Source organism: Chenopodium album, chromosome 16, assembly GCF_948465745.1.
Source record: "Chenopodium album chromosome 16, dcCheAlbu1.1, whole genome shotgun sequence".
Lineage (NCBI taxonomy): Eukaryota > Viridiplantae > Streptophyta > Magnoliopsida > Caryophyllales > Amaranthaceae > Chenopodium > Chenopodium album.
Window position 1 is genome coordinate 3,740,932 of NC_137849.1, and position 26,949 is coordinate 3,767,880.

Here is a 26,949-nt window from a genome sequence, read left to right on the forward strand (position 1 = left end):
CGCTCATATGCTTTGTATATCATCAAATTAAATAAAGTAAACATATCAACATATACTACGTAAGATGAATAAACAGTAATAATCAAACATTAGGAGGCAAATTAAAAGAGAATAAAGCCAGCAGGTACAAGAAACAAGTCATGGTACATAATTTAAATAGAATCAATAAAGGCAGCAATTAATAGGGAGGTAGAACTACGACTCCAGCAAATGATCCTTGATTAACGACATCTTAATATCCCCCTGAAGGTGCATCATCATCAACATATGCATAACCATAAGTTTCAACAAGTTTTCTATGCAGGTGCAAAAAAAATAAATCAATTTTTCTATGAATGTGGAGTGTTGGTGATTCGTCGGCCACTAAAGGACGGGTGGCTGAGACCGCGACAAAGGCCATGAGAAGCATTGCCATGGCTACGAACACCACCTTATTAGTAAGACACTTTGTCACTTTACTCATTTTGTTAATTTGTTGTGTATATGCTTTGTTATGTAAAGTTGAATTGTAACAACCATACTTATAGATAAATAGGTAGGGGTTTTGGATGGATAACAAATTCATGGATCAGCCTTATTTAATTTATCAAACGTGTTTTCAACTTCGTCAAAACTCGAAAAACGAACGTGGTTTCCACACTTCCACTTTCATAATTTGGTACTCAACTCTATTTTAAGGAATACAAAATGACCAATAACGACTTTATTATATTTTAATGTGGTAGGGTTTTAGAATTAATGAGGGTATAATTGTCATTATTTTACCTCAAAAATACTTGGATAAGCTATTGAAAAACCTCTTAGTTTATTTTGTGGAATAAGTTCTTTGAAACAATTCGCCACCAAAAACCTCAGTTAGCAAATTTTAGCAATCAATTAGCTAAGATGTCGTGAAGGAGATTATTATTGGTGATAATGCTATAGATCCATTGGAGGGACAATGGCATTTAGATGAAATTCTAATTCACGATCAAAATAGTCCACTTTGACGATAGTGACCTTATAATATCCAAATGTATTTATTTATGTTACATTAAATAAGACGTGATTTTTAATTAGTGTGTTATTTGATACTTAAAATGATTTTGAAGCAAGAATATATATGGCACAACGCACATGTCAATCCTTGATTTCGAGCTTAGATAACAGAGGGTATATAGTCATTAAATATTCATTTCATAATATGCAGTGTTTCACGGATTCACGACTGCTCCATCTAGTTCATGTTGTGATTATCAAGTGGGAATGGCTCCCTAAATCCCTATCTATTTCGTCTTTGATGCTTTTCTTAGTCTCATTAGTGTTTGAACTTGGTCATCCTTCTCCTATTGTTGATTTTCTCTTAGAAACCGTGTTAGCCCGAGCAATTCATCATTCCCTAGTAGTTCATCAACTTTCACTAACCCTATTACGGAGTACTAGTTAGCTAGGAGGTTGAGGTGTTACAGATTATAAACTAGTTCAGTTAGTTAAATTCTTAGCTTAAGGAGTGGTACTTAAGACCTGAAATTTGTTATGAGAAATTTTGTAAGGGCCTGATTTACTGAACTGAGCTGAACTGAACTGATTGGAGTTGAACTGAATATTTTATGAGAGAAGGAAATTAGGAACTGAACTGATTAGAGCTGAACTGAACTGAACTGAAAATAAACTGAAGAGAACAGCCCTAAACTAAGACCAAGTCTACCTACCAACCGATTTCAAATAAGGACGAGAATATCAGACCTCTGCTCCTACTCCGAGGAGGCCTTCAAACACATAATTAAACCCTAGCTAAGGGCTTATAATACCTACATACCTACAAAAACTACCTTCATCAAATAAAGTCACAGTCGTTCGACGTACACAATTTTTAAACTTAGGGCCTGTTCACTTAAACTTAATTTTAATTCAGTTTAGTTCAGTTCAGCTTCAATCAGTTCAGTTCAGCTTCAATCAGTTCAGTTCAGCTTCAATCAGTTCAATTCAATTCAGCTCAACTTAGTTCAGCAAACGTGAACAAGCCCTTACTCCATCCTTGAGCATACACTTGCAATTAAACATTGTATTTTTATTTTTTTAATTCTAGCAATTATGGTGGAAGTTTGAGAGATTCTCAACTAAAACAGTAAAGGTACATAAAATAAAGAGAATCAATTAAGGCAACAATTAATATTATCAAGGTCGTATAACTTTAACAAATGATTGTCGATAAACGACATTTGCAAAATAAGAATTATACTCCCTCCATCCCAAAAACTTTGACCCTTTTAGCCTAATTTTAGTCCCAAAATGATCGACTCATTTGCACTAAAATACCCACCATTTACAACAATATTTGTGCAAAATTAGCTTTCCCATATAAAATTCTGTTTTTTTTTTATGTATTTTTAATACTTTATCTCTTTACTTTTTTACAAACCCCATGTAAATTTATCTTTTCAATATGTTTTTATTTCTTTTTATTTAAGTTTCTTAATAACCGCGAAATCAACCCAAAATGATGGAAGTTTTGGAGACAGAGGGAGTATGAAATTGGTGTTTTTAAGGAAAAACGAGTACCCATATATTAATAATCAATTTCCACCAAAGTTTGGAGAATTTGGGAAAATGGTTCATACAAATTCACGCTATATCCAGCGACAAAGTGGGCAACATTACCGGCTCATTTAATGCAAGAGAAAGAAAGGAAGCTATCACTAAGTCTCATAATTTCATCATACACAAGGAAGATAAGAGAGGCTCCAACAGATCGATCTGTTGCTAATGGCTTAAGTCAATCGCCATTACCCTCTGCAGGGTCCCAATCGTTACCGGCAACATATGCATTACCATAACTTTCAACAAGTTTTCTATGAATGTCGCGTGTTGGTGATTCGTCGACCACTAAAGGACGGATGGCTGAGACCGCAACAAAGGCCATTAGAAGCATTGCCATGGCTACGAACACCACCTTATTAGTAAAACACTTTGTCACTTTACACATTTTGTTAATTTGTTGTGTATCTGTTATGTAAAGTTGAGTTTGAACAACCTTATTTATGAATAGATAGGATAACAAATTTATGTAACAACCATATATTCATCAAACGTGGTTTCCACTCCATCAAAAAAAAAGAAAAAAGAAAAAAAAAAAAAAAAAAAAACCGATGGACGTGGTTTCCACAGTTCCACTTTCGTAATTTGGCTCTAAAATGGAGCAATAATCATGGTTCATGGATTCATGGAGCATAAAGCTGATCCCAATCGGAAGTGACAGCAAATGGCGTGTTGATTTCTAATAGTTTTACTAAGCATGCTTTGGTCGAATTCCTTGTGTCTAATACGTAGTAATACTACGTAATTAATTACGAAGTACGATGTAGGAACTTTTTCTAATTAGTATTCCCTATTTTTAAATATTTAGTAGTGGACCCAACATAAATCATATAACTAATATATAAGGCTAAACTTTTAGTTAGGTCACAAGATAACGACACTTGGCATTCCAACTTTTCACCAAGTGGCGTGCCACGTAGGCGACAATTAATTATAATTATGACATGTGAGGTTTATTTGAATATATAATTTTTTGTAAAATTATGATAAAAAAGTAAGATAAAAATTAAAGTTATTTTAGAGTTTTATTTTCAATGAAATTTAGATAGATTTAGTAGGATAAAAAAGTTATTTTAGAGTTTTGTTTTCAATAAAACTTTTAGTTAAAAAATTTTATTTTCAATAAAATACCAATATCTTTATACAAATGACGGATCTATAGACATATAGAAGGAAAAAATAAAATATCAAAGACACGTGTAATTATATATAACTGTTTACTTAAGTCTTATCATGCAACCCGCCTTTCACTAGATATTTAGATAAAATTAAAAGAGATCATAGCTTTAGTCAGCCATTCTTTTTGGTTGTACATTATTAATACCCATAAACGGACAAGTATGATTGTCAAGTGATTATTAATCCATGAGTAGAAAATTCATATAACATATATATTTTAGATAAATTGTTTTATTTTAAAATTCAATAAACAACTCGGGCATCGCACGGGGCACAAAACTAGTATTTTATTAATTCTATATTCTCTTTCACCTAATTCTTTCAACTACTTTGCTTCAAAAAAAAAAAAATCTTTCAACTACTTTTGTTTTTTTACAATTTTTTATTCTTCCACCTACCTCACTACCTCCATATTTTATTACGGAATACTTTTTACAATTTCATCTAAAACTTCGCGCATGAAAAAATGGAGCAAATATTAAAAAACGGAGGGAGTAAGTCTATATACTCTGGCAATCGACGAACTCTTTGGTCGGGCCTAGCCGGCTAGCAATATACACTTCCTCTGTTTTACATTAGATGACTTATTTTATTTAAACATGTTTATCTATACATATTTTCTGATTTAATGATATATGAAAAATAGATGTTGAGACAAATCTAACCAGAATCCAACTTTTACGGATTCACGACTGTTCCCATCAACTTTTTTAATTAAACCATTAATAGTGTTCATGTTGTGAAGATCTAGTGGGAGCGAGTGGCTCCCTAACTCCCCATCTTTATTATTGTGGCTTTTCTTAATGAGTCTCTTTAGTGTTTGAACTTGGTTATCCTTCTATCTATTTTCATATTTTTCTTTCATAAAAAATTTAATTTTAGTTTTCGCAACTTTGCTCAATTATTAGTGATAGAGTATGTTTTTGTTGAAGTCTATAAATATGTTTTATACTCTATCACGCCCCCTCATATGAGAGCTATTTGGGCTTGAAACGTGGATGCAGCATGGGCATTTAGCATACCCTATGCGAAATATTTCACTTTGAAAGGTTTGTGTCATGCTAGCTCTGATATCATATTAAAGGACCAACCAAATCAAAAGTTTTAGCAGATGGTTGAGGCCTAAAACTATGTTTTATACTCTATCAATTACAACCAATAACGAGTGCGACATTTATCATAAAAAAAAGATTTAAGTATTGTTTATATTATGCCCTTGGGCTCTCTCTACACTTAAAATCACTCGAGTTAGGAGGTTGTTTCGTGTCAGGCATGTGTGGCGAAGTACAGATTAATTTACAGATACTTATTTATTATAACGATAAAGCCGATCAAAATACTCCTATGCTTTGTATATAAATATAACATATAAGATGGATAAACAATACTGTAATCAATTACATTTGGAGTCAAATTAAAAGAGAATAAAGCCAGCAGGTACAAGAACAAGTAATGGTAAATAAATTAAAGAGAATCAATTAGGGCAACAATAAATACTATCAAGGTCATATGTCTGGAACTACATACTATGAAAATGATCCTTGATTAACGACAACTGAATAATAAGAATTTTATGATGAATTTGGTGTTGGTTTAGGTATAACCTTAATATCCCCCTGGAGCATCATAATTATCATCAGCATATACATAACCAAAAGCTTCAACAAGTTTTCTATGGAAGCGCACGAAAAGTAAAGCAAGTTTTCTATGAGTACCGGGTGCTGGTATTTCGTCGGCCACTAAAGGACGGGTGGCTGAGACGGCGACAAAGGCCATGAGAAGCATTGCCATGGCTACGAACACCACCTTATTAGTAAGACACTTTGTCACTTTACTCATTTTGTTAATTTGTTGTGTATATGCTTTGTTATGTAAAGTTGAGTTAGAACAACCATATTTATATATAGATAGGTATGTAGGGGTTTTGGATGGATAACAGTTCTATGGAACAACCATATTTAATTTATGGGAAAATTTGCAAATTACAGCCATTTAAAGTTCGTATTTTGCAAATTGCAGCCATTTTAAAAAAAATTGCAAATTGCAGCCCAAAAGTTCGTATAAATTGTAAATTGCAGCTCGATTCAACTTTTTCATCGGTTAACATGTTGAAAAATTTTCGATTAAGGTTTTAGAGGTCATTTTATCCCTTAAGGACCCGAATTGAGCTCTGAATTAGCAAAAAAAATAATGTAAATATCTCTTTTTTTTACAGTTTCCCACAAATCGATATATTTTTGTTACGCAAAACGAGGCACTTGCGTTATTTTTTTGCTAATTTTGAGCTCAATTTGGACCCTTAAGAGCTAAAATGGCCCCTAAAACCTTAATAGAAGATTTTTCGACTTGTAAACCGATGAAAAAGTTGAATCGAGTTGCAATTTATAATTTATACGAACTTTTGGGCTGCAATGTACAATTTTTTTTTTTTTTAAATAGCTGCAATTTGCAAAATACGAACTTTAAATGGCTGCAATTTGCAAATTTTCCTTAATTTATCAAACGTGATTTCCACTTCGTCAAAAAACAACGATCGTGGTTTCCATACTTCCACTTTCGTAATTTGGTACTCAACTCTATTTTAGGCAATATATAGAGTGAGAATTTTATAAACAAGATTAGTCTTATTTTGTCTTAAGACTTTTTTCGTACATTACACCAGCTTTTTAATTATCTAATACATACAAGTAATTATTTATATTTTACAATTGTGTTAAAACTCCTCTAGATAATTCAAACAAATTTAGCTTTTTATTCTACTGACGCATTTTAAAATTCTTAAAATTCAACAAAATTTATTAGCTTTTCATTTTGCATACTCATTTAGATATCATGACATATGTACCATTGTCGTCCTTTTTACATATTTTATTTTAATCTTATTTTAAGAAAAAAATTTAAATCAAATTATTGTTGTGATGATAAGGATACTTAAAGTTTTTTAAAAATTATTAAAAATTAACATTGGTAGCGCGGTGAAATAAAAAATTTAATTAAGATCCATATAAATTTAGTGTTTAATTTATAATACATCAATACATGCATACTATATATTAGGAAAAACTGGAAAAATTATATTTTACCACCCCTCAAAACAACCTATTTTTATTTAACCTTCCATTAAAAGATGCTTCCATACTTTTGCCAAAAATATAAGAGTTTTTATATATTTTTTCCAAAACATTAATAAACTTATTTTTTATAAATAATAGGGCTACTGATTATCAAGGTAATTAAAGTCCTGTGTATTATCTAAAAGGAAAACGAGTAATTAAAGTCCTGTGTATTATCTAAAAGGAAAACGAGTAATTACAAGCAAATTAATCCAATATATTGACAGCCAAGAGTGCAATCATGCACGTACTCTACATTCTTGATGTCTTATAGTTTTGTCGTGGTGTAGCAATCAGAAAACTTATAGAAAGATCCTTGCTAATTAGGTTATTATCAATGAAATTCGAAATTTCGATCTATTTAGTGCCCGATTTCATGTGTTTTCAAAGTCAAGATTATTCCAAAAGGGCTTGGATTGGCTTTTGGGTTAGAATTAAATGGATTGGGCTTAGAATAAAAATAAGAAAAACGTTGACAAAAGATTTGGGCCTGAAACGAAATGGTTTAAGATAAAATTAGAATGGGCTATTAATAAAAAAAATCTCAAGCAAATTTTGAATATGATACGCAACCTGGGTACCTCACCCATTACCCAGTTTGGGTGGAGACATAATTAAGTGTCTACATGGCGCGAAACTAGGTGAACAATTAAAATGTCAAATATTGTTGTTTATTTATTTCATGGTCAGACTAATCATATTACTTTATGTATTAGCTACGAAGTATGATTTAGTGTAATAGATTAATGGATCATTGTCTCATTGTTCATTGCAGAGGCAAAGTCAATTGAGAAATCAAAATTTATATACTTGTAAGATAAATAAATAAACTCATTGACCTTCGTGCACTACTACGGGCCTGTTCACATTTACTTAATTTCAGTTCAATTCAGTTCAGTTCAGCTCCAATCAGTTCAGCTCCAATCACTTCAGCTCTTAATTTCCCTCTCACATAAAATATTCATTTCAGCTCAATTCAGTTCAGTTCAGTTCAGTTCAGTTCCAATCAGTTCAGTTCAGTTCAGTTCAGCTCCAATCAGTTCAGTTCAATTCAGTTCAGCTCAATTCAGTAAACATGAACAGGCCCTCCTTCCTATCTTTTTCGTTCATTTTTCCCAATTTTAATTTTTTCGTCTCATAAATTAAAATGAAAATAACAAAAATGATTCGAGTGAGCATTATATTATATATAAACCATTAAGAAAATAAAAATCAAAGAAAAAAAATCCTTATGTACATGTGATTTATTGTTGAAGTAGGAGAGCTAAAACTAATTAAAATAATTAATAACCAATTACTAGCACTGTAAAGTATAAAAAATCTAAAAAATGGAAACTTTACAATTTAATGAATAAATCCTTCATCCTGCTTACTAAGGAGCCTCAGTAAGGGGATGATAGTGTGTAAAAGAAAAGCCAGAGTCCTTAAATTTTTCTTGGATGTTATGATCAAAACTCTTATCTATTGAAGGGCTCAAATTATTTGTCCAATCTCCAACCTCCCCTTTTCTAAACAAAGCTTTGTTCTCAAAAAAACCCATAAAAATTACCACTCATATTCACTTCCATTTCCTTCAAACTTTCTAGGCTACAAACTTGGATTATATCATCTATGATACCATTTTTTTCCTCCTCTTTCAAAAACGGGTAACCCACAAACTCCGCCAATTTCTTCACATAGGCTTTCGGATCCTCCTTTAGCCCTTCATATTCCATGAACAACACCTTGTTTGGATTTTGCATGCTTTCCTTCCAATACCCAAGTACATGATCTTCATAAGGGCCATATGGGAATTTCCCCTCACAAAACATACTAAAATCCTCCTCTATCATATTTACCTTAAGCTGGCGGTAAAAATAGAAAAAACCTAAAATCACCTTTAGCTAACGGAAAAGATGCTTAAAACCCATATTTACCTTTAATTGACTGTAAAAATGGTTTAAACCCATATTTACCTTAAGTTGCGGTAAAAATGTCATGATGAAACGAAAGTATTCAAAAGATTTCGACATACATAAATAATTTTGGAGTCGGAGATTTTCATTGATTTTGGTAGTGATGAATACGGTAAATGGGTGGGAAAGAGTCGAGGCGAGGGTAATTTGGTAAGATCGAGTTGACTCCCTTAAAAATTTTTATAAACTTTGGTCTCTAACTGAAGAACAAGTTCGTGGGCATTTTGAATCCGAAGTGGGTGTTGATCAATGTCCGAAAATCTCTTTCGATTTACAATAGCATAAAGGAGAGAACCAAGTGGTACCCATTTTGGGTAAGCTAGCTAAAATGATATCGGTATCATGGACCTCAAAATGGGTTTTCAATGAGATTGTGGGCTCAAGAAGTGGGCACCAAAAGCCTTGGTAAAAGTTAATGGGAAAAATACCCATTGTAATAAATTCATTCAGAATAATTACTCCAAAAGCTCTCTTTATATTTTTCTCTGGTTTTCAATATAGAAGTTCCTTCTTCGTTCCTTCAGGTTGTGTTCTTAGCTCCATTTTAATGGCGTTCAGCAGATTTTAATAGTCTCTTTAGTGTTTGAACTTGGTTATTCTTCTATCTATTGAATATGTTTTATACTCTATCACGCACCCTCACATGAAAAACCTTTGGGCTTGAAATGTGAATGCAGCATGGGTCTTCTGCATACCATATGGGTCTTCTGCATACCATGTGCGAAATATTCTACTACCTCCTGTTCAATTTACTCGCAACAAATACAAGTTTTCGAAAACCAAGGCAAAAGATTGAAAGTATGATTATGGAAAAATAAGGGTATATGTTTAACTATTAATCCAATCAAAAAAAAAAAAAAAAAAAAAAAAAAAAAAAAAAAAAAAACCAAATTCAACCTTAATTAAATTAAATAACCCACCACCACCACCAAGCATCACCCAAACCACACACCACCACCACCCAGCATCACCCAAACCACCCAGCCCTGCCACGAACCCAGCACCATCGACGCACCACCACCACCCCACGTACCCAGCACCATGAACCCGTAACCCACCGAACCCAGCACCCCACGAACCCAGAAAACCCACCGAACCCAGCACCCCACAAACCCAGCAAACCCACCGAACCCAGCACCCCACGAACCCAGCAACCAGCCAACCCACCACCACCACCCCCGCACCCAGCAACCGACGAACCCGGATCCCACCAAACCCAGCACCCACGAACCCAGCAACCCGCCGACCCACCACCACCACCCCACGCACCCAGCAACCCACGAACCCAGCACCCACGAACCAACGAAACCAACCCACCAAACCAACAAAACCTACCCACGAAACCTGCCGATCTGAAACCACGAAACCCTACCCACGAATCAAATCCATGACGCCGCCGATCTGCAACCCCCGCCGCTCTTAACACCACGAAGCCACCATGAAAATTGGGTTGGAGGAGGAGAGAGAAAATTAAAGGGGATGGGGGTTTAATTAATTAAGCTTGGGGTTTAATCAAATGAAATTAGATTTGTAGTTTAATAAGGTTATTTTTTAAAAAAAAGTAAGGGTATATTGGTAATTATCACCCAAAAACATACCCAAAAAGGAAAGAAACAAGTTTGTTGTGAGTAAATTGAACCACCCAAAAAAGGAAATTGTTGCGAGTAAATTGAACCAGATGTAGTACTTTAAAAGGAGGGGTAAATGGGACTTGAACCCGTGACTTTTGTGTCACACTAGCTCTGATACCATGTTAAGGGGCCGGCTCAACTAAGCTGATGGTTGAGGTTTAGGAATATGTTTTATAATTTATCAATTACAACCAATCACGAGTAGTTCAACATTTAGCATAAACAAGATTAAGTATTGTTTATGTCATGCCCTTGTGGCTCTCTACACTAAACAACACTCGAGCTAGGAGGTTGTTCATATCGGACATGTGTATGTGATGAAGTACGAGTCGATTTATAAATATTTATTTATAACAATAAATAAATCGATCAAAATACTCCTATGCTTTCACTACAAAATTAAGTCAATATAGCAACAACTAAAATTTGTTGTTATTCACCAAAAATCTGTTGCCAACTCTAGTTAGCAACAGGTTGGAAACGAAAATTTGTTGTTGCTAAAAGACTTGTTGCCATGGGAGTTTAGCTACCAGTTGCAAAACAATTTTGTTGCAATATTGCATGCATTTAAATATAGTTTCCATGATGGTTGCTGTTCTTGGTGCATGTGTTGCCAACTTTGGCAACAAATTACTATTGGTTGTTGCTAAAAGTAGCAACAAATTATTAATGTCGGTTTCTAAAATAGCAACAAATTATTAATGTTGGTTCCTATCAACACCACGAGACAGAAACCTAATCTCTATTATCTATTCGGTTCAACCTGATCCCTTTACCAATCCGAAACCTCAATCAGGTCAACTCGGCTCGGCTTTGCATGTAAGGCTCCTTGAATCTCCAGTCTCAAGAATCGCAGTTGGTAGGAGTCGAACGTGTGACCTTAAAGTCGCATGGTGAAACTCTTACCAACTATACCAAGTACTATTTGTTTACTTCTATGCACATAATTGATAATAAGTGAACGAAAGATTAGAGATAGAATTGAAAAATCTGTCTCTAAATTAGGGAGAAATAAAAAATCCGACTCTAAATTAGAGACGGAATTGAAATTTGTCTCTATTTGATGTTATTATAGCAACAAATAATAAGAGTATCTCCAATGGCAACAAAAATAAAAATGATCTACATATAAATTGACAACAATCTGTAACACAACTTGTTTCTAATGACAATAAACTAGAATTTGATGTCATTATAACAACAAATAATAAGAATAGTATCTCCAATGGCAACAAATAAAAATTTTGTTGTCATTAACTGACATAGGTAAATGGAAACAAATAAAAAATATGTTATCATCTAGCAACAATAGTTTAGACGACTAGTTTCTAATGGCAACAATTCAAAAATTCATCACCTTTTTTTGTTTCTAAATCAATACAAATAAAATATCAGCTGCCATAATTTGTTGCTATATGGCAACAAGGAAAAAATATGATGCCATCTAGTAACAACTAGTAAGACAATTTTTTTTAAAATAGCAACAAATCAAAAACACGTAACCATTAATTATTAAAAGGAAAGCATAAAGTCGCTTTTAATTAGGCAATGAAAAAAATTATTTTCGTTGCTATTTAGCAACGTTTTAAAATTTTGTTGTCAAACTTAATTTCTAAACAGCTTTTATTTTTGTAGTGTTTAATTGTACATCATCAAATAAAGTTAACATAATAGATTTCCTCAATATATATATATATATATATATATATATATATATATATATATATATATATATATATATATATATATATATAAATACTAGATGAAGCCCGTGCGATGCACGGTTTGTTTGAATTTTTTTATTTATTTTTTTTTTTTTGGTATTTATGAGCTAAAATTTGTTATATATTTAGATAAAATTCCTAATATTAAAAGATAATATTTAATGTTTAATTAATTTAAACTTAAAAATCTCATTCGCCAATTTTGCTTACGTGACATTTGAATTATTTAATTCTAAAAGAAATTAATAATCTCTTATTTAATTGGCTAATACTAAGAATTATAATCCTACATGGCGCGCTAAGAAAATTAGATCCTACGTGGCTCTCTAAAAACTCGGGGAAAAACTCCCCTTTATATATATATATTAGATTACATATAAGATGAATAAACATTAAAAAATCAATTATTGGAGGCAAATGAAAAGAGAATGAATTCTATCAAGGTCATATGTCTAGAACTACAGCTACAGCAAATGATCCTTGATTGACGACATCTGAATAATAAGAATTATATTATGAATTTGCTGTTGGTTTAGGTATAACCTTAATTTTCCCCTGGAGCATCAACACTATCATGGAAGTGCAGGAAAAGTAAAGCAAGTTTTCTATGAGTGCCAAGTGCTGGTGTTTCGTCGGCCACTAAAGGACGGGTGGCTGAGACCGCGACAAAGGCCATGAGAAGCATTGCCATGGCTACGAACACCACCTTATTAATAAGACACTTTGTCACTTTACTCATTTTGTTAATTTGTTGTGTATATACTTGTTGTATATGCTTAGTTATGTAAACTTGATTGAGTTGGAAGGTAGGGGTTTTGGAAGGATAACAAATTTATGGAACAACCATATTCCATATTTATCAAACGTGGTTTCCACTTCGTCAAAAAAAAAAAACGATCGTGGTTTCCATACTTCCACTTTCATAATTTGGTACCCAACTCTATTTTAAGGCAATAATATGGCTCAACCTTTCGAACAATAAAATAAAGATGACAGCGATGAAATTATAAATAGAAAATGGATAAGAATTAAAATTTTAATTGTATAAAAATATAAAGAACAAAGTGAGGATTTTATAAACTTAAATACCCCTCCTTTTTCATTGTATAAAGAACAAAGTTTGGTTTACAAGTCTTTATTATAATTATAGATGTCGTACGGCTATTTATTAATGAAATTATATCTTCTCATCAAAAAAAAAAAAAAAAAAAAAAAGTGAAGATTCTATAAACAAGATTAGTCTCATCTTGTATGTATTAAGACTTTTTTCGTACATCACAGAGCTTTTTAATTATCTAATACGAGTATATTTTACAATTGTGTTAAAACTCCTTAAGATTCAAACAAATTTAACTCTTTATTCTATAGACGCATTTTAAAAATCTTAAAATTCAACCAAATTTATAAGCCTTTCAATTTGCATATAGTCATTTAGATTTCTTGACACATGTACCATTGTCCTCCTTTTTACATATTACTCTATCCGTCCCCAAATGTTTTTTCCCATTTCTAATAATTGGGTTGAACTTTAAAAACTTTGACCATGAATCCCATTAATCTATGAGGAAATTCAAGTTACTCAATTTGAGTAACATAATTTGTTACTCAATTTGAGTAACAATAGGGCATGTTGGTAATTTGCACTAGCATTAGTAAGGGTATTTTTGACTTTTCAATAATACCCATTCAACTTTCTCTCTTCTCACTCCTCTTCTACCTCAACCATTCAACCACCACCATCATCACAGCTACCATAGCCACTACCATTATCACTTCGTCACCGCTGAATATAATTGCACACTACCACTTATTGTGGTTGAAAGTGCTGCCACGAAGTATAAGCTTTACCTAAGAGGTTGATATGGCCCTAATTTACACCTTTACAACCAGGGTATCTTTTTGTTCTCGCTGCGAAGTGACATTAGGGTCGTTGTGGTTAGATCGGCCATAATGGACGTTGGAAATGATGGGGTCGGGGCTTGTGAGCGGCATTGGGGTCGTTGTTGAGGAACAAGGATAGGAAGAAGAAGATTGAGATAATGGTGATAGTGGTGGCGGCGAGATCAGATGACGGTGATGGTGGTGGCAGCGAGATGATGGTGATGGTTAGATAGATCTGTCGGAAATTATGGTGGTTAGGGCTTTTGTTTATGAATGAGAAATGAGGGAGGAGGAAGAAAGGGAAGAAGAAGCAATATTTACATAAAATGTCATTTGAGTAACACAAATTGTTACTCAAATTAAGTAACCTGGACAAGCTCTTAATCTATAAGAGATTATATATTCATGTGGGATCTTACTGGATTTGTCATGTTGTAGATTTTATTAATGCCAAGTTTTTATAATTCTTACTCGTATGGAAATGAAGATATAGACGTTTTAAAACACGTCTTGGAGACCGTAAAAAGTCAAATGGAAAAACATTTGGGGATGGAGGGAGTATATTTTAATCTTATTTTAAGGAATTAAACTCAAATTGTTGTTGTGATAAGGATACTTAAAGTTTTAAAAAAAAATTAAAAGTTAACAATGTAGAAATCAAAATTTTTATTAAGATCCGGATATATTTAGTGTTGCTTTCAAATATATATAGTGTTTTAATTATAATACATGCATACTATATATATTAGGAAAACTGGAAATATTATATTTTACCAGCCTCAAAACACCTTATTTCGATTTAACCTTCCCTTAATAGATGCTTCCATACTTTTGACAAGAATATAAGAGTTTCCGTACTCCGATATCTTTTCCAAAACATTATTAAACTTATTTTTTTATAAATAATAAGGCTATTGATTACCAAGGTAATTAAAGTTATATATATTGCCTAAAAAGAAAACGAGTAAATTGTAAAACTATAAGCAAATTAATCCAATATATTAATAGCCAAGAGTGCAATCATGCACATACTCTACATTCTTGATGTCTTACAGTTTTGTCGTGGTGTGACAATCAAAAAACTTATAGAAAGATCCTTGCTAATTAGGTTATTATCCAGTTTCTAATGAAATTCGAACTATTTAGTGGCCGATTTCATTCGTTTTCAAAGTCAAGATTATTCCAATAGGGCTTGGATTAGCATTTGGGCTAGAATTAAATGGATTAGGCTTAGGATAAAAATAAGGAAAAGGTTAATAAAATATTTGGGCCTGAAACGAAATGGATTAAGATAAAAATGGACTGTGCTATTAATGAAAATCTAAAATAATCTTTTAATCGGATACGCAACCTGATCCATTATCGGGTTTGAGTGAGGAAGACACAATTAAGTTCTACATGGCATGACACTTGGTGGAATGGTGGAAAATTAAAGTGTCAAATATTGTTGTTTATTAATTTCATGGCCTGACTAATTATATTAGTTTTATGTATATTAGTTACAAAGTACTCCGTATGGTTATATGATATAAATATAGGTGCTAATGATTTGTAATTAGGGGACACCTCGGAACGTTTTCTTGCTTCACTCGAATTCTAATCATCATCTTATTAAACTTATTAACCTTGAAATTACGAATTCTAATAAGATTACATTTCATTCCATTGATCAATTTAATATACAAATCAAATAACTCCAATCCAAATTAGTATGGGATTTAAAAGTCATACCTCTTTCATTGAGATTCCTTACTAATACATTCTAATTTAACAAATCAAACAATACCTAAGATGATTACATGAGTTTTTTAAAAGACAAAACACAGTTTTCTTAAGGATTAATTAAGCTAAAACATATAATAGGAGTAATTAATAGCTAGAGTGTATCTAGCTGGCTTAGCATTTCATGTCTATCTCTAGCCTTTGACGCCAGGTCATCTTTGAGCTAATCAAAACCCACATGGCATGATCTAACGTTTAATGCCTTATTCCTTCCATTTTTTTATACACCGTATCTCATTAGGAATCTTTAATTTGAGTAGAGAAAAACTTTAACCATGAATAATCTATGGTAAATATAAGTCAAAAATAATAATGTGGAATCATGTTAAATATCTACTTTCTAATATATTTTGTAATGCATAATTGAAAATATTGACACCCAAATATGTGTATTAAAATATTTACAACATTCGAGACCAAAACAAGAAATAAAGGATGTATCATGTATGTACACATTATTTTGAATGTCAAATGTCACTACACGTAATTATATGAGATACACCATACACGTAGATTCATTGAATGTGTAGTTTTATATAATATGAAATTCTTCCCTCAAAAAAAATTTATAATATGAAATTCTTAAAAAATTTATTTAGAAATCAATATATTGGTCAAACCTAAGTTTTAAAGACTATACAAAATCAAAAGATATTTTTTAGAAATGAAGGGAGTATGATTTACGGTGTAATAGATTAATAGATCATTGTCTCATTGTTCATTAAGAAAGCAAAGCCAATTGAGAAATCAAATTCTATATGAGATAAATAAATAAATTCATTACATTGTCCTATCCTATTTGTTCATTCTTCCCACTTTTACTTTTTTCATCTCATAAAAAGATTTAAATGGAAATAACATAATGATTGGAGGGAGTATTATATTACATAATACTAGTATATTATTTTATATATAAATCATGAGAAAATATAAATCAAGTTACTAACTCCATTTTATATTATTTGTAACGTTTAGACATTTTCTACTCACACTTTATGTCAAATCGTTGCAAATTAAATAATATAAAAAGGTAAAAAATAAGGTAGAAAAAAAACTTTTAAAAAAAAATCTTATGTACATGTATTTTATTGTTAAAGTAGGAGAGCTAAACAAATTAATTCAATTAATTAATAACCAATTAGCACTATAAACAATCTAAAAAAAGGAAACTTTACAAATGAATGAATAAATCCTTCATCCTGCTTACTTAGGAGTCTCGGTAAGGGGATGATAGTGTGCAAAAGAAAAGCCAGAGTCCTTAAATTTTTCTTGGATGTTATGATCAAAACTCTCAACTATTGAAGGGCTCAAATAATTTGTCCAATCTCCAACCTCCCCTTTTCTAAACAAAGCTTTGTTCTCAAAAAACCCATAAAAATTACCACTCTTATTCACTTCCATTTCCTTCAAACTTTCAAGGCTACAAAGTTGGATTATATCATCTATGATACCATTGTTTTCTTCCTCTTTCGAAAACGGGTAACGTACAAACTCCGCCAATTTCTTCACATAGGCTTTCGGATCCTCCTTTAGCCCTTCATATTCCATGAACAACACCTTGTTTGGATTTTGCATGCTTTCCTTCCAATACCCAAGTACATGATCTTCATAAGGGCCATATGGGAATTTCCCCTCACAAAACATACTGAAATCTTCCTCTATCATATTTACCTTAAACTGGCGGTAAAAATAGAAAAAACCTAAAATCACCTTTAGCTGACGGAAAAGATGCTTTAAACCCATATTTACCTTCAACTGACTGTAAAAATGCTTTAAGCCCATATTTACCTTAAGTTGGCGGTAAAAATGCCATGATGAAATGAAAGTATCTAAAGGATTTCGACATACATAAATAATTTTGGAGTTGGAGATTTTCATTGACTTTGGTAGTGATAAATACGGTATATGGGTGGCAAAGAGTCGAGGCGAGGGTAATTTGGTAAGATCGGGTTGACTCCCTTGAATATTTTTATAAACTTTGGCCTCTAACTGAAGAACAAGTTCGTGGGCGTTTTGACTACGAAGTGGGTGTTGATCAATGTCCGAAAATCTCTTCCGATTTATAATAGCATAAAGGAGAGATTTTAACCAAGTGGTACCCGTTTTGGGTAAGCTAGCTAAAATGATATCGGTATCATGGGCCTCGAAATGGGTTTGCAATGAGATTGTGGGCTCAAGAAGTGGGCACCAAAAGCCTTGGTAAAGGTTAATGGGAAAAATACCTATCCAATAATCAGTTGGTAGGGAAAGTTGAAGTTGTTGAAACTCACTTACAATTTCTTGAATTGTTGGCATTTTGGTTGTTGTATTTGATTAATGGATATGATGTTGAGAAAATCTTGTTGCTATTTATATATAATACGGAAAAAAATGACTTGTACGCCAATACATACATTAAACAAGACTACTTTGATTTGTATTAAAGAAAAATGACTTGTACGCCAATACATACATTAAAGTGATTAAACAAGACATCTTAATTTAGATGAGTTAAATATTAAAATTTAATTATTTTATTAGGGAATGATCTACCTATTATTTCGGTATGACACATGGAATTGAATTAGTAAAAGTTATTAACTTTCTAATTTACCAACTGGTTGTTACTATAGTGGTGATTGGGACTATACTTGGTAAGGAGGATCCATGTTCAATCCCCCGCAACAACAATTGGGAGGGGATTGGAACTTGGCCACCCAGAATTGATCCGCGAATCCGAATTAGCCCAAAAGGTGAACCGGGTGTAACACCAAAAAAAACTAACTCTCTAATTTTAATATATACACATTTTAATGCATCTAATAGAATTACGTATGATTATATATCATCTAATAAATTAATGTAAAATTATAGTCAAAGTTTCTAAAGTTAGAACATAAAAAAATGTTACAAAATTATTAAAAGGATTTTTTTAAATTACCACCTCAAAATGTACCATGTATTGAAATAACCATTCATTTTTTTTGAAATTAAAAATAACCACCCATATTTTGCAAAACATGTAGGTTTACCACCCCGACCTATACTCCGACCAGTTTTCCACTTTTCCGAGCATGGGCCCCACATAACGACTGTTTTTTGATTTTTATAAAAGTTGTTTCTCGATTATTTCCTCCATTGTTTCACAAATTACTCCCAAACTTAAAATTCTTCATTTTTTGCACAAATTCTACCAATTTTTACTCCAAGTTTTGCAAATTGACAAGCGAATCCTTTGAAGAACGCACTTAAATTTTCTTACACCAATTTGTACAACAAGGTAATTGAAGAACGCATTTGATTTTTATTTTTTTTTAGTTATTTTGCAATGTTTAATGAAGTAAAATTCAAGTTATACGATATTTGTTGTTTGAAATGTGTTTTATTAGGAATTTAATGATGTAATCGTTGTTTGATTCATTCAATTTGACTTGAATTGGAAATTAGGGTTCTTCATAATGACATTGTGGGGCACATGCTTGGAAGACTGGCCGGAGTATAGGTCAGGGTGGTAAAACCTACAGTTCTGTAAAATATGGGTGGTTATTTTTAATTTCAACAAAAATGGGTAGTTATTTCAACACATGTTACATTTTAGGGTGGTAATTTACAAAAAATCCTTATTAAAATCTAATTTTTTGACTTTGTTTAAAGGTGGTTAGATACAATAAAACATTAAAAAAGAGATGATAAATAAAAATCACATATTCTTATAGGTTGGTCACATGCGGCGTGTGGCCAATCATTATAAGGGTTACTTCGTTTGTTTTATAAGGGTTACTCAATTAGTGTTACATGAATTATTTCGTCAGTGTTATAGGGTTACTCAATTAATGTTACACGGATTTACTCGATTAGTATTGCGGAGATACTCTGTCAACGTTATAGGGATTACTTTGTTCTTTTAAAAGCGGCCACATGATCGATATGATTAATTGGGTTTTTTAGGCGTGGTAAAATACAAAAATTTACCCAAAAAAAAATTACTCGTATTATTTCTACTAATATTAAAGCTTGAAGTAAATTTGTGTCTGGCGTGAGCTTAGATTATCTTGAGTTGTTTGGGCTCCAGAATTGTAATCTATTTAACTAATATTGTACGTGATGTCTTTCAAAAAAATATTCTACGTGATAGGAACTTCGCAGCAATATATAAGTTTTTCTATGGTGTCTTCCCTTTCCAATCAATGGACACCTTTGAATCTCATTAATAAATTTTAGTTTTTTTCTTATATATATTTAAAAGTTAAAACTTAGCTTAATCAAAGTGAAAATCTGATTCAAAAACTTTTATCACAAAGTTAAAACTTAGCTTAATCAAAGTGAAAATCTGATTCAAAAACTTTTATCACAAAATTAACATGGGCATTGATGGCTCAGTCATTAGTCATTAGTCATTACATAAAATTATTAAAATAGCAACTTTACCTTAAATCAACAACTAACACAAGTTTAGGATATAACTTTACTCATAAAACGTGGTATCACGACTCTAGATAGTGTTATTTTTAGCTTTACTCATAAAACGTGGTATCACGATTCTAGATAGTGTTATTTTTTTTCCTTTGTTTAAGAATTGATATAGTCAAACTATTAGCAATATCCTAAACTTGTGTTAGTTGTTGATTTAAGGTAAAGTTGCTAGCTATATCCTAAACTTGTGTTAGTTGCTGATTTAAGATAAAGTTGCTATTTTAATAATTTTATGTAATGACTAATGACTGAGCCATTAATGCCCATCTTAATTTTGTGATAATTTTGACCTATTAACAATAAGTAGAGATATTTATAGTGAATTTATACATTGATAAACGTAATATAGGAAAGTTAGAAATGTGTCTATAAATTTAAAACAGAACAAGTATAGTTTGTTCAAATCGCTCACGTTTCTATTGAAAGTCATTTTCAAATTATGGTCTTCATTTAAGGCAAGTACAACGTGGGCTTGGGTCGGTTATATCATTTATTAGTGACAATTGTTGCATCATTTCGGTTACTTGTCATATATGAATACCCAATTAGAGCCCACATTGGACTTATCAATGAAAATATTAATTATATTCCGTATCAAATACTCTCTTCATTCCTAAATTACATTTTTAATTCTTTCTATTATATAAAGAATAAATGATAGAACTAGAAATGTAATTTAGAGACGGAGGGAGTAACATTGCATTTATAATCAATCATTCACTAATGAGTGATTTCTCCCAACTTTTTTTTTGGCAGAAGATTTCTCCTAACTTAACATGCTACATAGATTATTAATTAAAAATATATATATATAATAAACAAATTAATAAATCAATAAATAAACCTCAGGTTTCAAAAAAAAATAAAATAATAATAATAAAAATAAAATAAATAAATAAACCTCATGTAGGAGTTGTGATATGTTTCTTTGTTAAACTCAAGAATGATTGGAAAAAACGGCTTAGCCTTTGCATTGATTATCATAACAATATATATACACAATACAAAAGGAAACCTAACAAGCTTAAAACTCCTAACAAGATAAACTTAACATAAATACAATATTAACATATTTAACCAACCGACTTCGAATATTCTTCAACAATTATCATTATATATTCACTTTTGAATAATATCTCCTAACCTAGCACGGTATAAATCTTATTAGAATGAACAAAGGGGATGATTTGCAATTTCATCAATTCCTCCCTAAAAATTCATGCTTGAGCTTAGGAGGACAATAATGTGAGAACAGTGGGAGTAATAATTTGTGTAAAACTTCTTGCACTTATAAATAATTGTCGATACATATCGGAGGTATATTTGTTGTGGTTAGTCAGCAGATGTTGTCCTTGAGGACCACCATAATTCAAGAACTTATAGTACGTATTAAATTTTCTATAGGCTGACTTAAATTTTTTTTTTCTTTGGTGCATATTAATTAGAGCCCGAGTAATATTAGTTACTAGTATTAGTGGAGATTTGGGAGGCACTACATTTACACTCAGTATACAAAAGAATCTTGCACACTTCTTTGTGATTGGTTAATAAGGCATTTTTTTTGGTTGAACCTTAATATTCTCATTCAAAATTGAAATGAAAATCCTGAAAATTTTGAATTCAAAATTGAAATTAAATCTAACTTTTCAACCACTTAATTAATTATAGTACAATTTTTAAAATTCATCTCCCCTTATACTTTTATTTTTGCCTTATTGTAAATTTGTAACTAATCATCTATCCTTTCCCTCAAAAAAAAAAAAAAAAAAAAAAAAAAAAAAAAAAATCCTAATAGTCTTCCCTGTACATGAATGATGACATGAAGGAGCCATTCTTTCTTCTTTCTTTCCTTTTTCGCTCCAATTTTATGGCCCAAAATAGATTTGTGATTGTAATTTGTAAGGCATAACTTAGAAACTAGGAACTTAGGGCTTGTTTGGCATCATTTTTGGTTTTCAGTTTTCTGTTTTTTTGAAAACTAAAAACCAAAAACAGGAAACAAGAAAAAGGTGTTTTCACTTTTTTTATTGTCAGTTTTCAAAATTATCATGATTTTAATAAACTAAATATTTTTTATCCATTATGTGACATATATAATATACTTTTAAAAAACAAAAAACCAAAAAACAGAAAACCACAGCGATGCCAAACGGATCCTTAGGAATTATATTGTTATTTACCTTTTCCAAATTCTCCAATCTCTCTTTTTTAAAAAAATAATAATAATAGTAATCCAAATTCTCCAATCTTACAGTACAGTTAATGTTTATACTCAAAAGTCCATATGCTTTTGATTGAAATAATTATATGTCACCATTGAATTAATTTAATTTTATATATACAGTTAATCAATTTTATGAATTGTTAGGAGTCAAATCGCAATTTCTTTTGTTAATTGTGATATCTCGAGAGGCCAAGACATTCCAACTTTCTTAATCTGGGTCTCTTTTCATTTTTGTTGTAAATTAAATTTTAATTCTGGGTATTTTGTTGTAAATTAGTAATATCAGTATGAATTTATCTACGTTATCAATTGATTATTCATGGTATTTTGCTGCCATGGGAGGTGGTTGGGCATGGTGAGTGATTTGGTGGGCGGCGAGCTGTGGTGTTGGGTTGTTGTTGCTGGTCGTTTGTTGGCAGGGATGGGTGGTGGAATTGGATTAGCAAATGGTGTTTTTGCGGGTGGTGGGACTGGGTGGTTGTGTGCGTGAGGTTGGAGATTGATTCGTTATGACTTATGAGTATTCAACTATTCACCATGGACATTGTAATTGGTTTTTTTTTTTAACAATAATTTTACATGGAAAATGGAAAAATGGAATAATACCATTCACTAGGGATTTCTTCGATCCATTATTCACTAGCAAATGGGTTATTTTATGAAAATGATAGTAACTCATCAACTAAAAGTACTTCTCTAATCCATTATTCCAATTTGAAAACAACAAATTTAAGATTTAAATTGCCAATGTTTTGACCTTATAAAGTGTATAATGATTCTTTAATGGGCAAAATGATACAAGCTAATAAGGGTAAGATAAGTGTAAATACCTAAATGATCTTATAAAGTGTATGATGATCCTTTAAATACTTGTTTCATTACTCCATGCGCGGAGTTTTAGGAAAAATTAGAAAAAGTAATAAAATAGGGAGGTAGTGGAGTAAGTGGAAGAATAAAAAATTGTAAAAAGCAAATGTAGTGGAGAGAATTGGACGAGAGAGAATATGAAATTAATAAAATATGATTTGGGTTGGGTCCACTAGGTGAGAGAAATGAATTAAATATTGCAAAAGTTTTCCAAATAAGGAAATGGAACAAGTATTTAAAAACGGCCGAAAAAGGAAAGTGGAGCAAGTATTTAAAAACGGGGGGATTACGAGTTAATGGTCCATAGTTGTAATATACTTCGTATTTAAATCATACTCCGTAACCTACAATATATTAAATATGGCTTTGCTAGTACAAATATTTTTACAAAAATATGAAATTTTCAAGATCATTATCAAAACATTAAGAAAAATACTTGAACATGATTATCAAAATAAACAAATACAAATTAGCAACTTGAGTGTAATACCCGAGATTTTAAAACTTGATTTATTATACTCTAATTTTATTTTATTAGCCTAATTAAAGTTTAATTTATATTTTACCCAGTATGACTATTTTATTCTTAATCTTATTTTATGATTATATTATTTCAGAACCTAATTATACGAAGCAAAGTAATTATTTTAAAATGTATTTCGGGTTAATAAGTCATATTTTTATGTTTTGTCAAATATTGAAAGATTTGCATCGGATCTTTATTTTTACCCGAGATAGTGAAATGACCATTATGTCCTTGCTCGCAAAAGACAAAGCTTGCCTCTTCATTTTACTTCCATTCTTCACGGCTAAGCAATGAACTAGCTTAGTCTAGTTTTGCTTTCTTGCTATTTGTTGCTTAAAAACTTATGATTATCTTTAGCAAACTTGGTCATTATCCTTTCTTTCTTCCTAGCAGCAAGTATAAGAATAGCCAAAAAGTTCGACGGCTAAATTAAGAAATATCACTAATAGCCTTATCACAACCACCGCCACCCCTTACGTACTTGTTCAAGGCGGTGCCACCCCTCCCTTGCCGTTGACAAGTCACCCCGACGCGGCCTCTGATTGTAGCCCACTCTTCTTCTTTCTCCATGTTCGTGATATATATGTTCTGTTCTTACCGAGACACAAGTGGTCTTTTAAAACCAAGTTCTTGAATTGAACCTACTTCTTTTCAATATCACCAAAGTAAGTTTACTTTGTTACTTTTAATTTTAGTTATGACTCTTATGAGAATGATTTCATACTTTGGATTTCACTATTATTTTTCCTTGATAATAATAACAGGAGTAGTACCTATGTTATGCTATTTTATACTTGTTTATTATCTAAAATAATCACTTGACATAAGAAATGATTTTACTGTATTTCGTATGATTAATTCTCTAAAATGAGTCTTGTTATTGCTTTCATACTTAAATTATTAAAGAGATTTGAGTTTTGAATCCTTTTACTCTACTAATATGAATAGTAGTAGTATATATGATTTTAATCTATTTCTCTACTAGTAATATGAATAGTAGTAGACTAGTAGTACCTATTTTCATAGTAGTGTTTGTTTTACTCTAGTAATGTAATACTTGTTTTATTCTATAAAGATAAGTTTATATTGGTTCTGTCAAAGGTTTTGAATTGAGAGGTTACTAATGAATATTTATTATTACTGGGCATGATCGAATGAGTCATAGCAATGAGAAACTAATGATGGAGGTTATAGAGCTCGGATGATAATTATGAGGCTAAGTGAGATGATTAAAGATGATCGAATGAGGTAATCATTATGTCTAGCAATTATGTCTAGCCCTGTGTGTGTAACCATTATGTTTTGCAATTGTGTTCAGTTCCGTATCTGTAACTATTATGTTTAGCTACTGCATGTGTTTAGCTAGACCTGTATGTGTGACAAATATATCTAGTTATTATGAGTGCACGTGCGTAATTTTAATGACATGTTATTGTATCATACGTATGCATGTATGATATGTTTGGAATGTTATGATTTAAAAGCGTGGTATGTGCAAATGACATGACATGATCTTTTATATTCTGGTATAAATGACTTGCGAGATGATCAACATGTTCATTGATGTATTTCAGTCTTATGATTTATATGAATGATTTTACATGTATATAATGTTTTCTGAATTTGTGGAACTCTCGAAAGTATGTTAATAAACTACGAATAACTTATTAAAAGATACATAACTTAATAAATGAAAGTGAAAGACCTAGTCCGTCTGGCAGTATATGTTATATTTCGGTCATGCAATGCATGTACCCATGGGGCACCTGCCCAACTATGTCGAGCACCAGCTCTATGTTATGGGCACCGGCCCATCGCGGAAGACGTTCCGCCATGTCATACTGTCCAGCGACTAGCATGTCCACCAAAAAGATTACGAATACTTGAATTTTGTTAAAGGACTTATGAGAACTCATAAGGATACTCTATTAATGAGTTTTACGATATACTGATATGTACGATCGTTCATAAAGATGTCTTACCATCATACAAGGTGATAAGAATGCTATGACTAACAGGTATTTCTAGTTATTTTATTAATCTATAAGATATGTGGACGTGATCTGTTATGTTATGCCCCTGTTAATTGTTTAACACTAATGAATATTTTATTCAATTAAGTGTTACAAATGAATGATTATAAATTGTGCCAATGTGCTATGAATTTATATGAGGTATAAAGTTGTTCAGAAATGATTTAATAAGATACGAGGTTACATTTGTCGACGATGGAAAATGAACTGAACATAGAAAATAAGTGAGTTATAGGTGGAGGAAAGTATGTTAATGAAATGGGGAATTAATCCCACACGAATGAAAGTTATGTTATGTCCAAAACCTGTGCTTACCTATGATCTTATGTAAAGGGAATGATCCTTGCCGATTCAACTTTTAAAAATATAATGATATTATATTATTTCTGAACAACTATGAATGCATAAGGAATAAGATATGTGCTCAAATGATTTTGAAAGAAAAACGGTTTTACGAGCTAGAGTAATGTTACTGAGTTTTCCACTCATTTATGGATTTTTCCTGTGTTTTCTATGTTTTCTATTTTTATGGATAATTACAGGGATAATGATGACGAAGCTAATATCAAAGGCAAAAGGATTAAAGGAGTTTACATAGTTGAGGGATTATGGAATCAAGGCTTATGTATTATGAATCATCGAGAGCTGAGACAGATCTGTTATTTTATTACTGTAAGGAAGACTGGAGTTGTATAATTTATTGAATTTTCTTATTAAGGAGTATGTTTATTTGTGGGCCATAACCCACAGGTGATTATGAGATTATCTATATGATTGATTCCGCTGTGTATGATGAGTAAAGAATGGTTTAGCTATGGTTAATTAATGTTAAGTACGGTCCGGTAACGCCAGTTAAAAGTCGGGGCGTTACATTGAGACATCGCTCGAGCCACACATTAGTTACTCTTTACATTATGTTATTGAAATAATGTTAATTCACTTTATATTCTTTGTAGAGTTAATGATTGAAATTGCAAATTTTACTTTGTTATCGCACAATATATT

The 26,949-nt window shown here is 31.6% G+C and overlaps 2 pseudogenes; both read right to left on the reverse strand.

Annotated features, from left to right (window-relative positions):
• Window positions 1–7,905: 7,905 nt before the first annotated feature.
• On the reverse strand, window positions 7,906–9,256 carry LOC145584684 (cytosolic sulfotransferase 13 pseudogene; annotated as a pseudogene).
• A 7,510-nt stretch (window positions 9,257–16,766) lies between these two features.
• Window positions 16,767–18,146, reverse strand: LOC145584685 (cytosolic sulfotransferase 13 pseudogene; annotated as a pseudogene).
• Window positions 18,147–26,949: the final 8,803 nt, after the last annotated feature.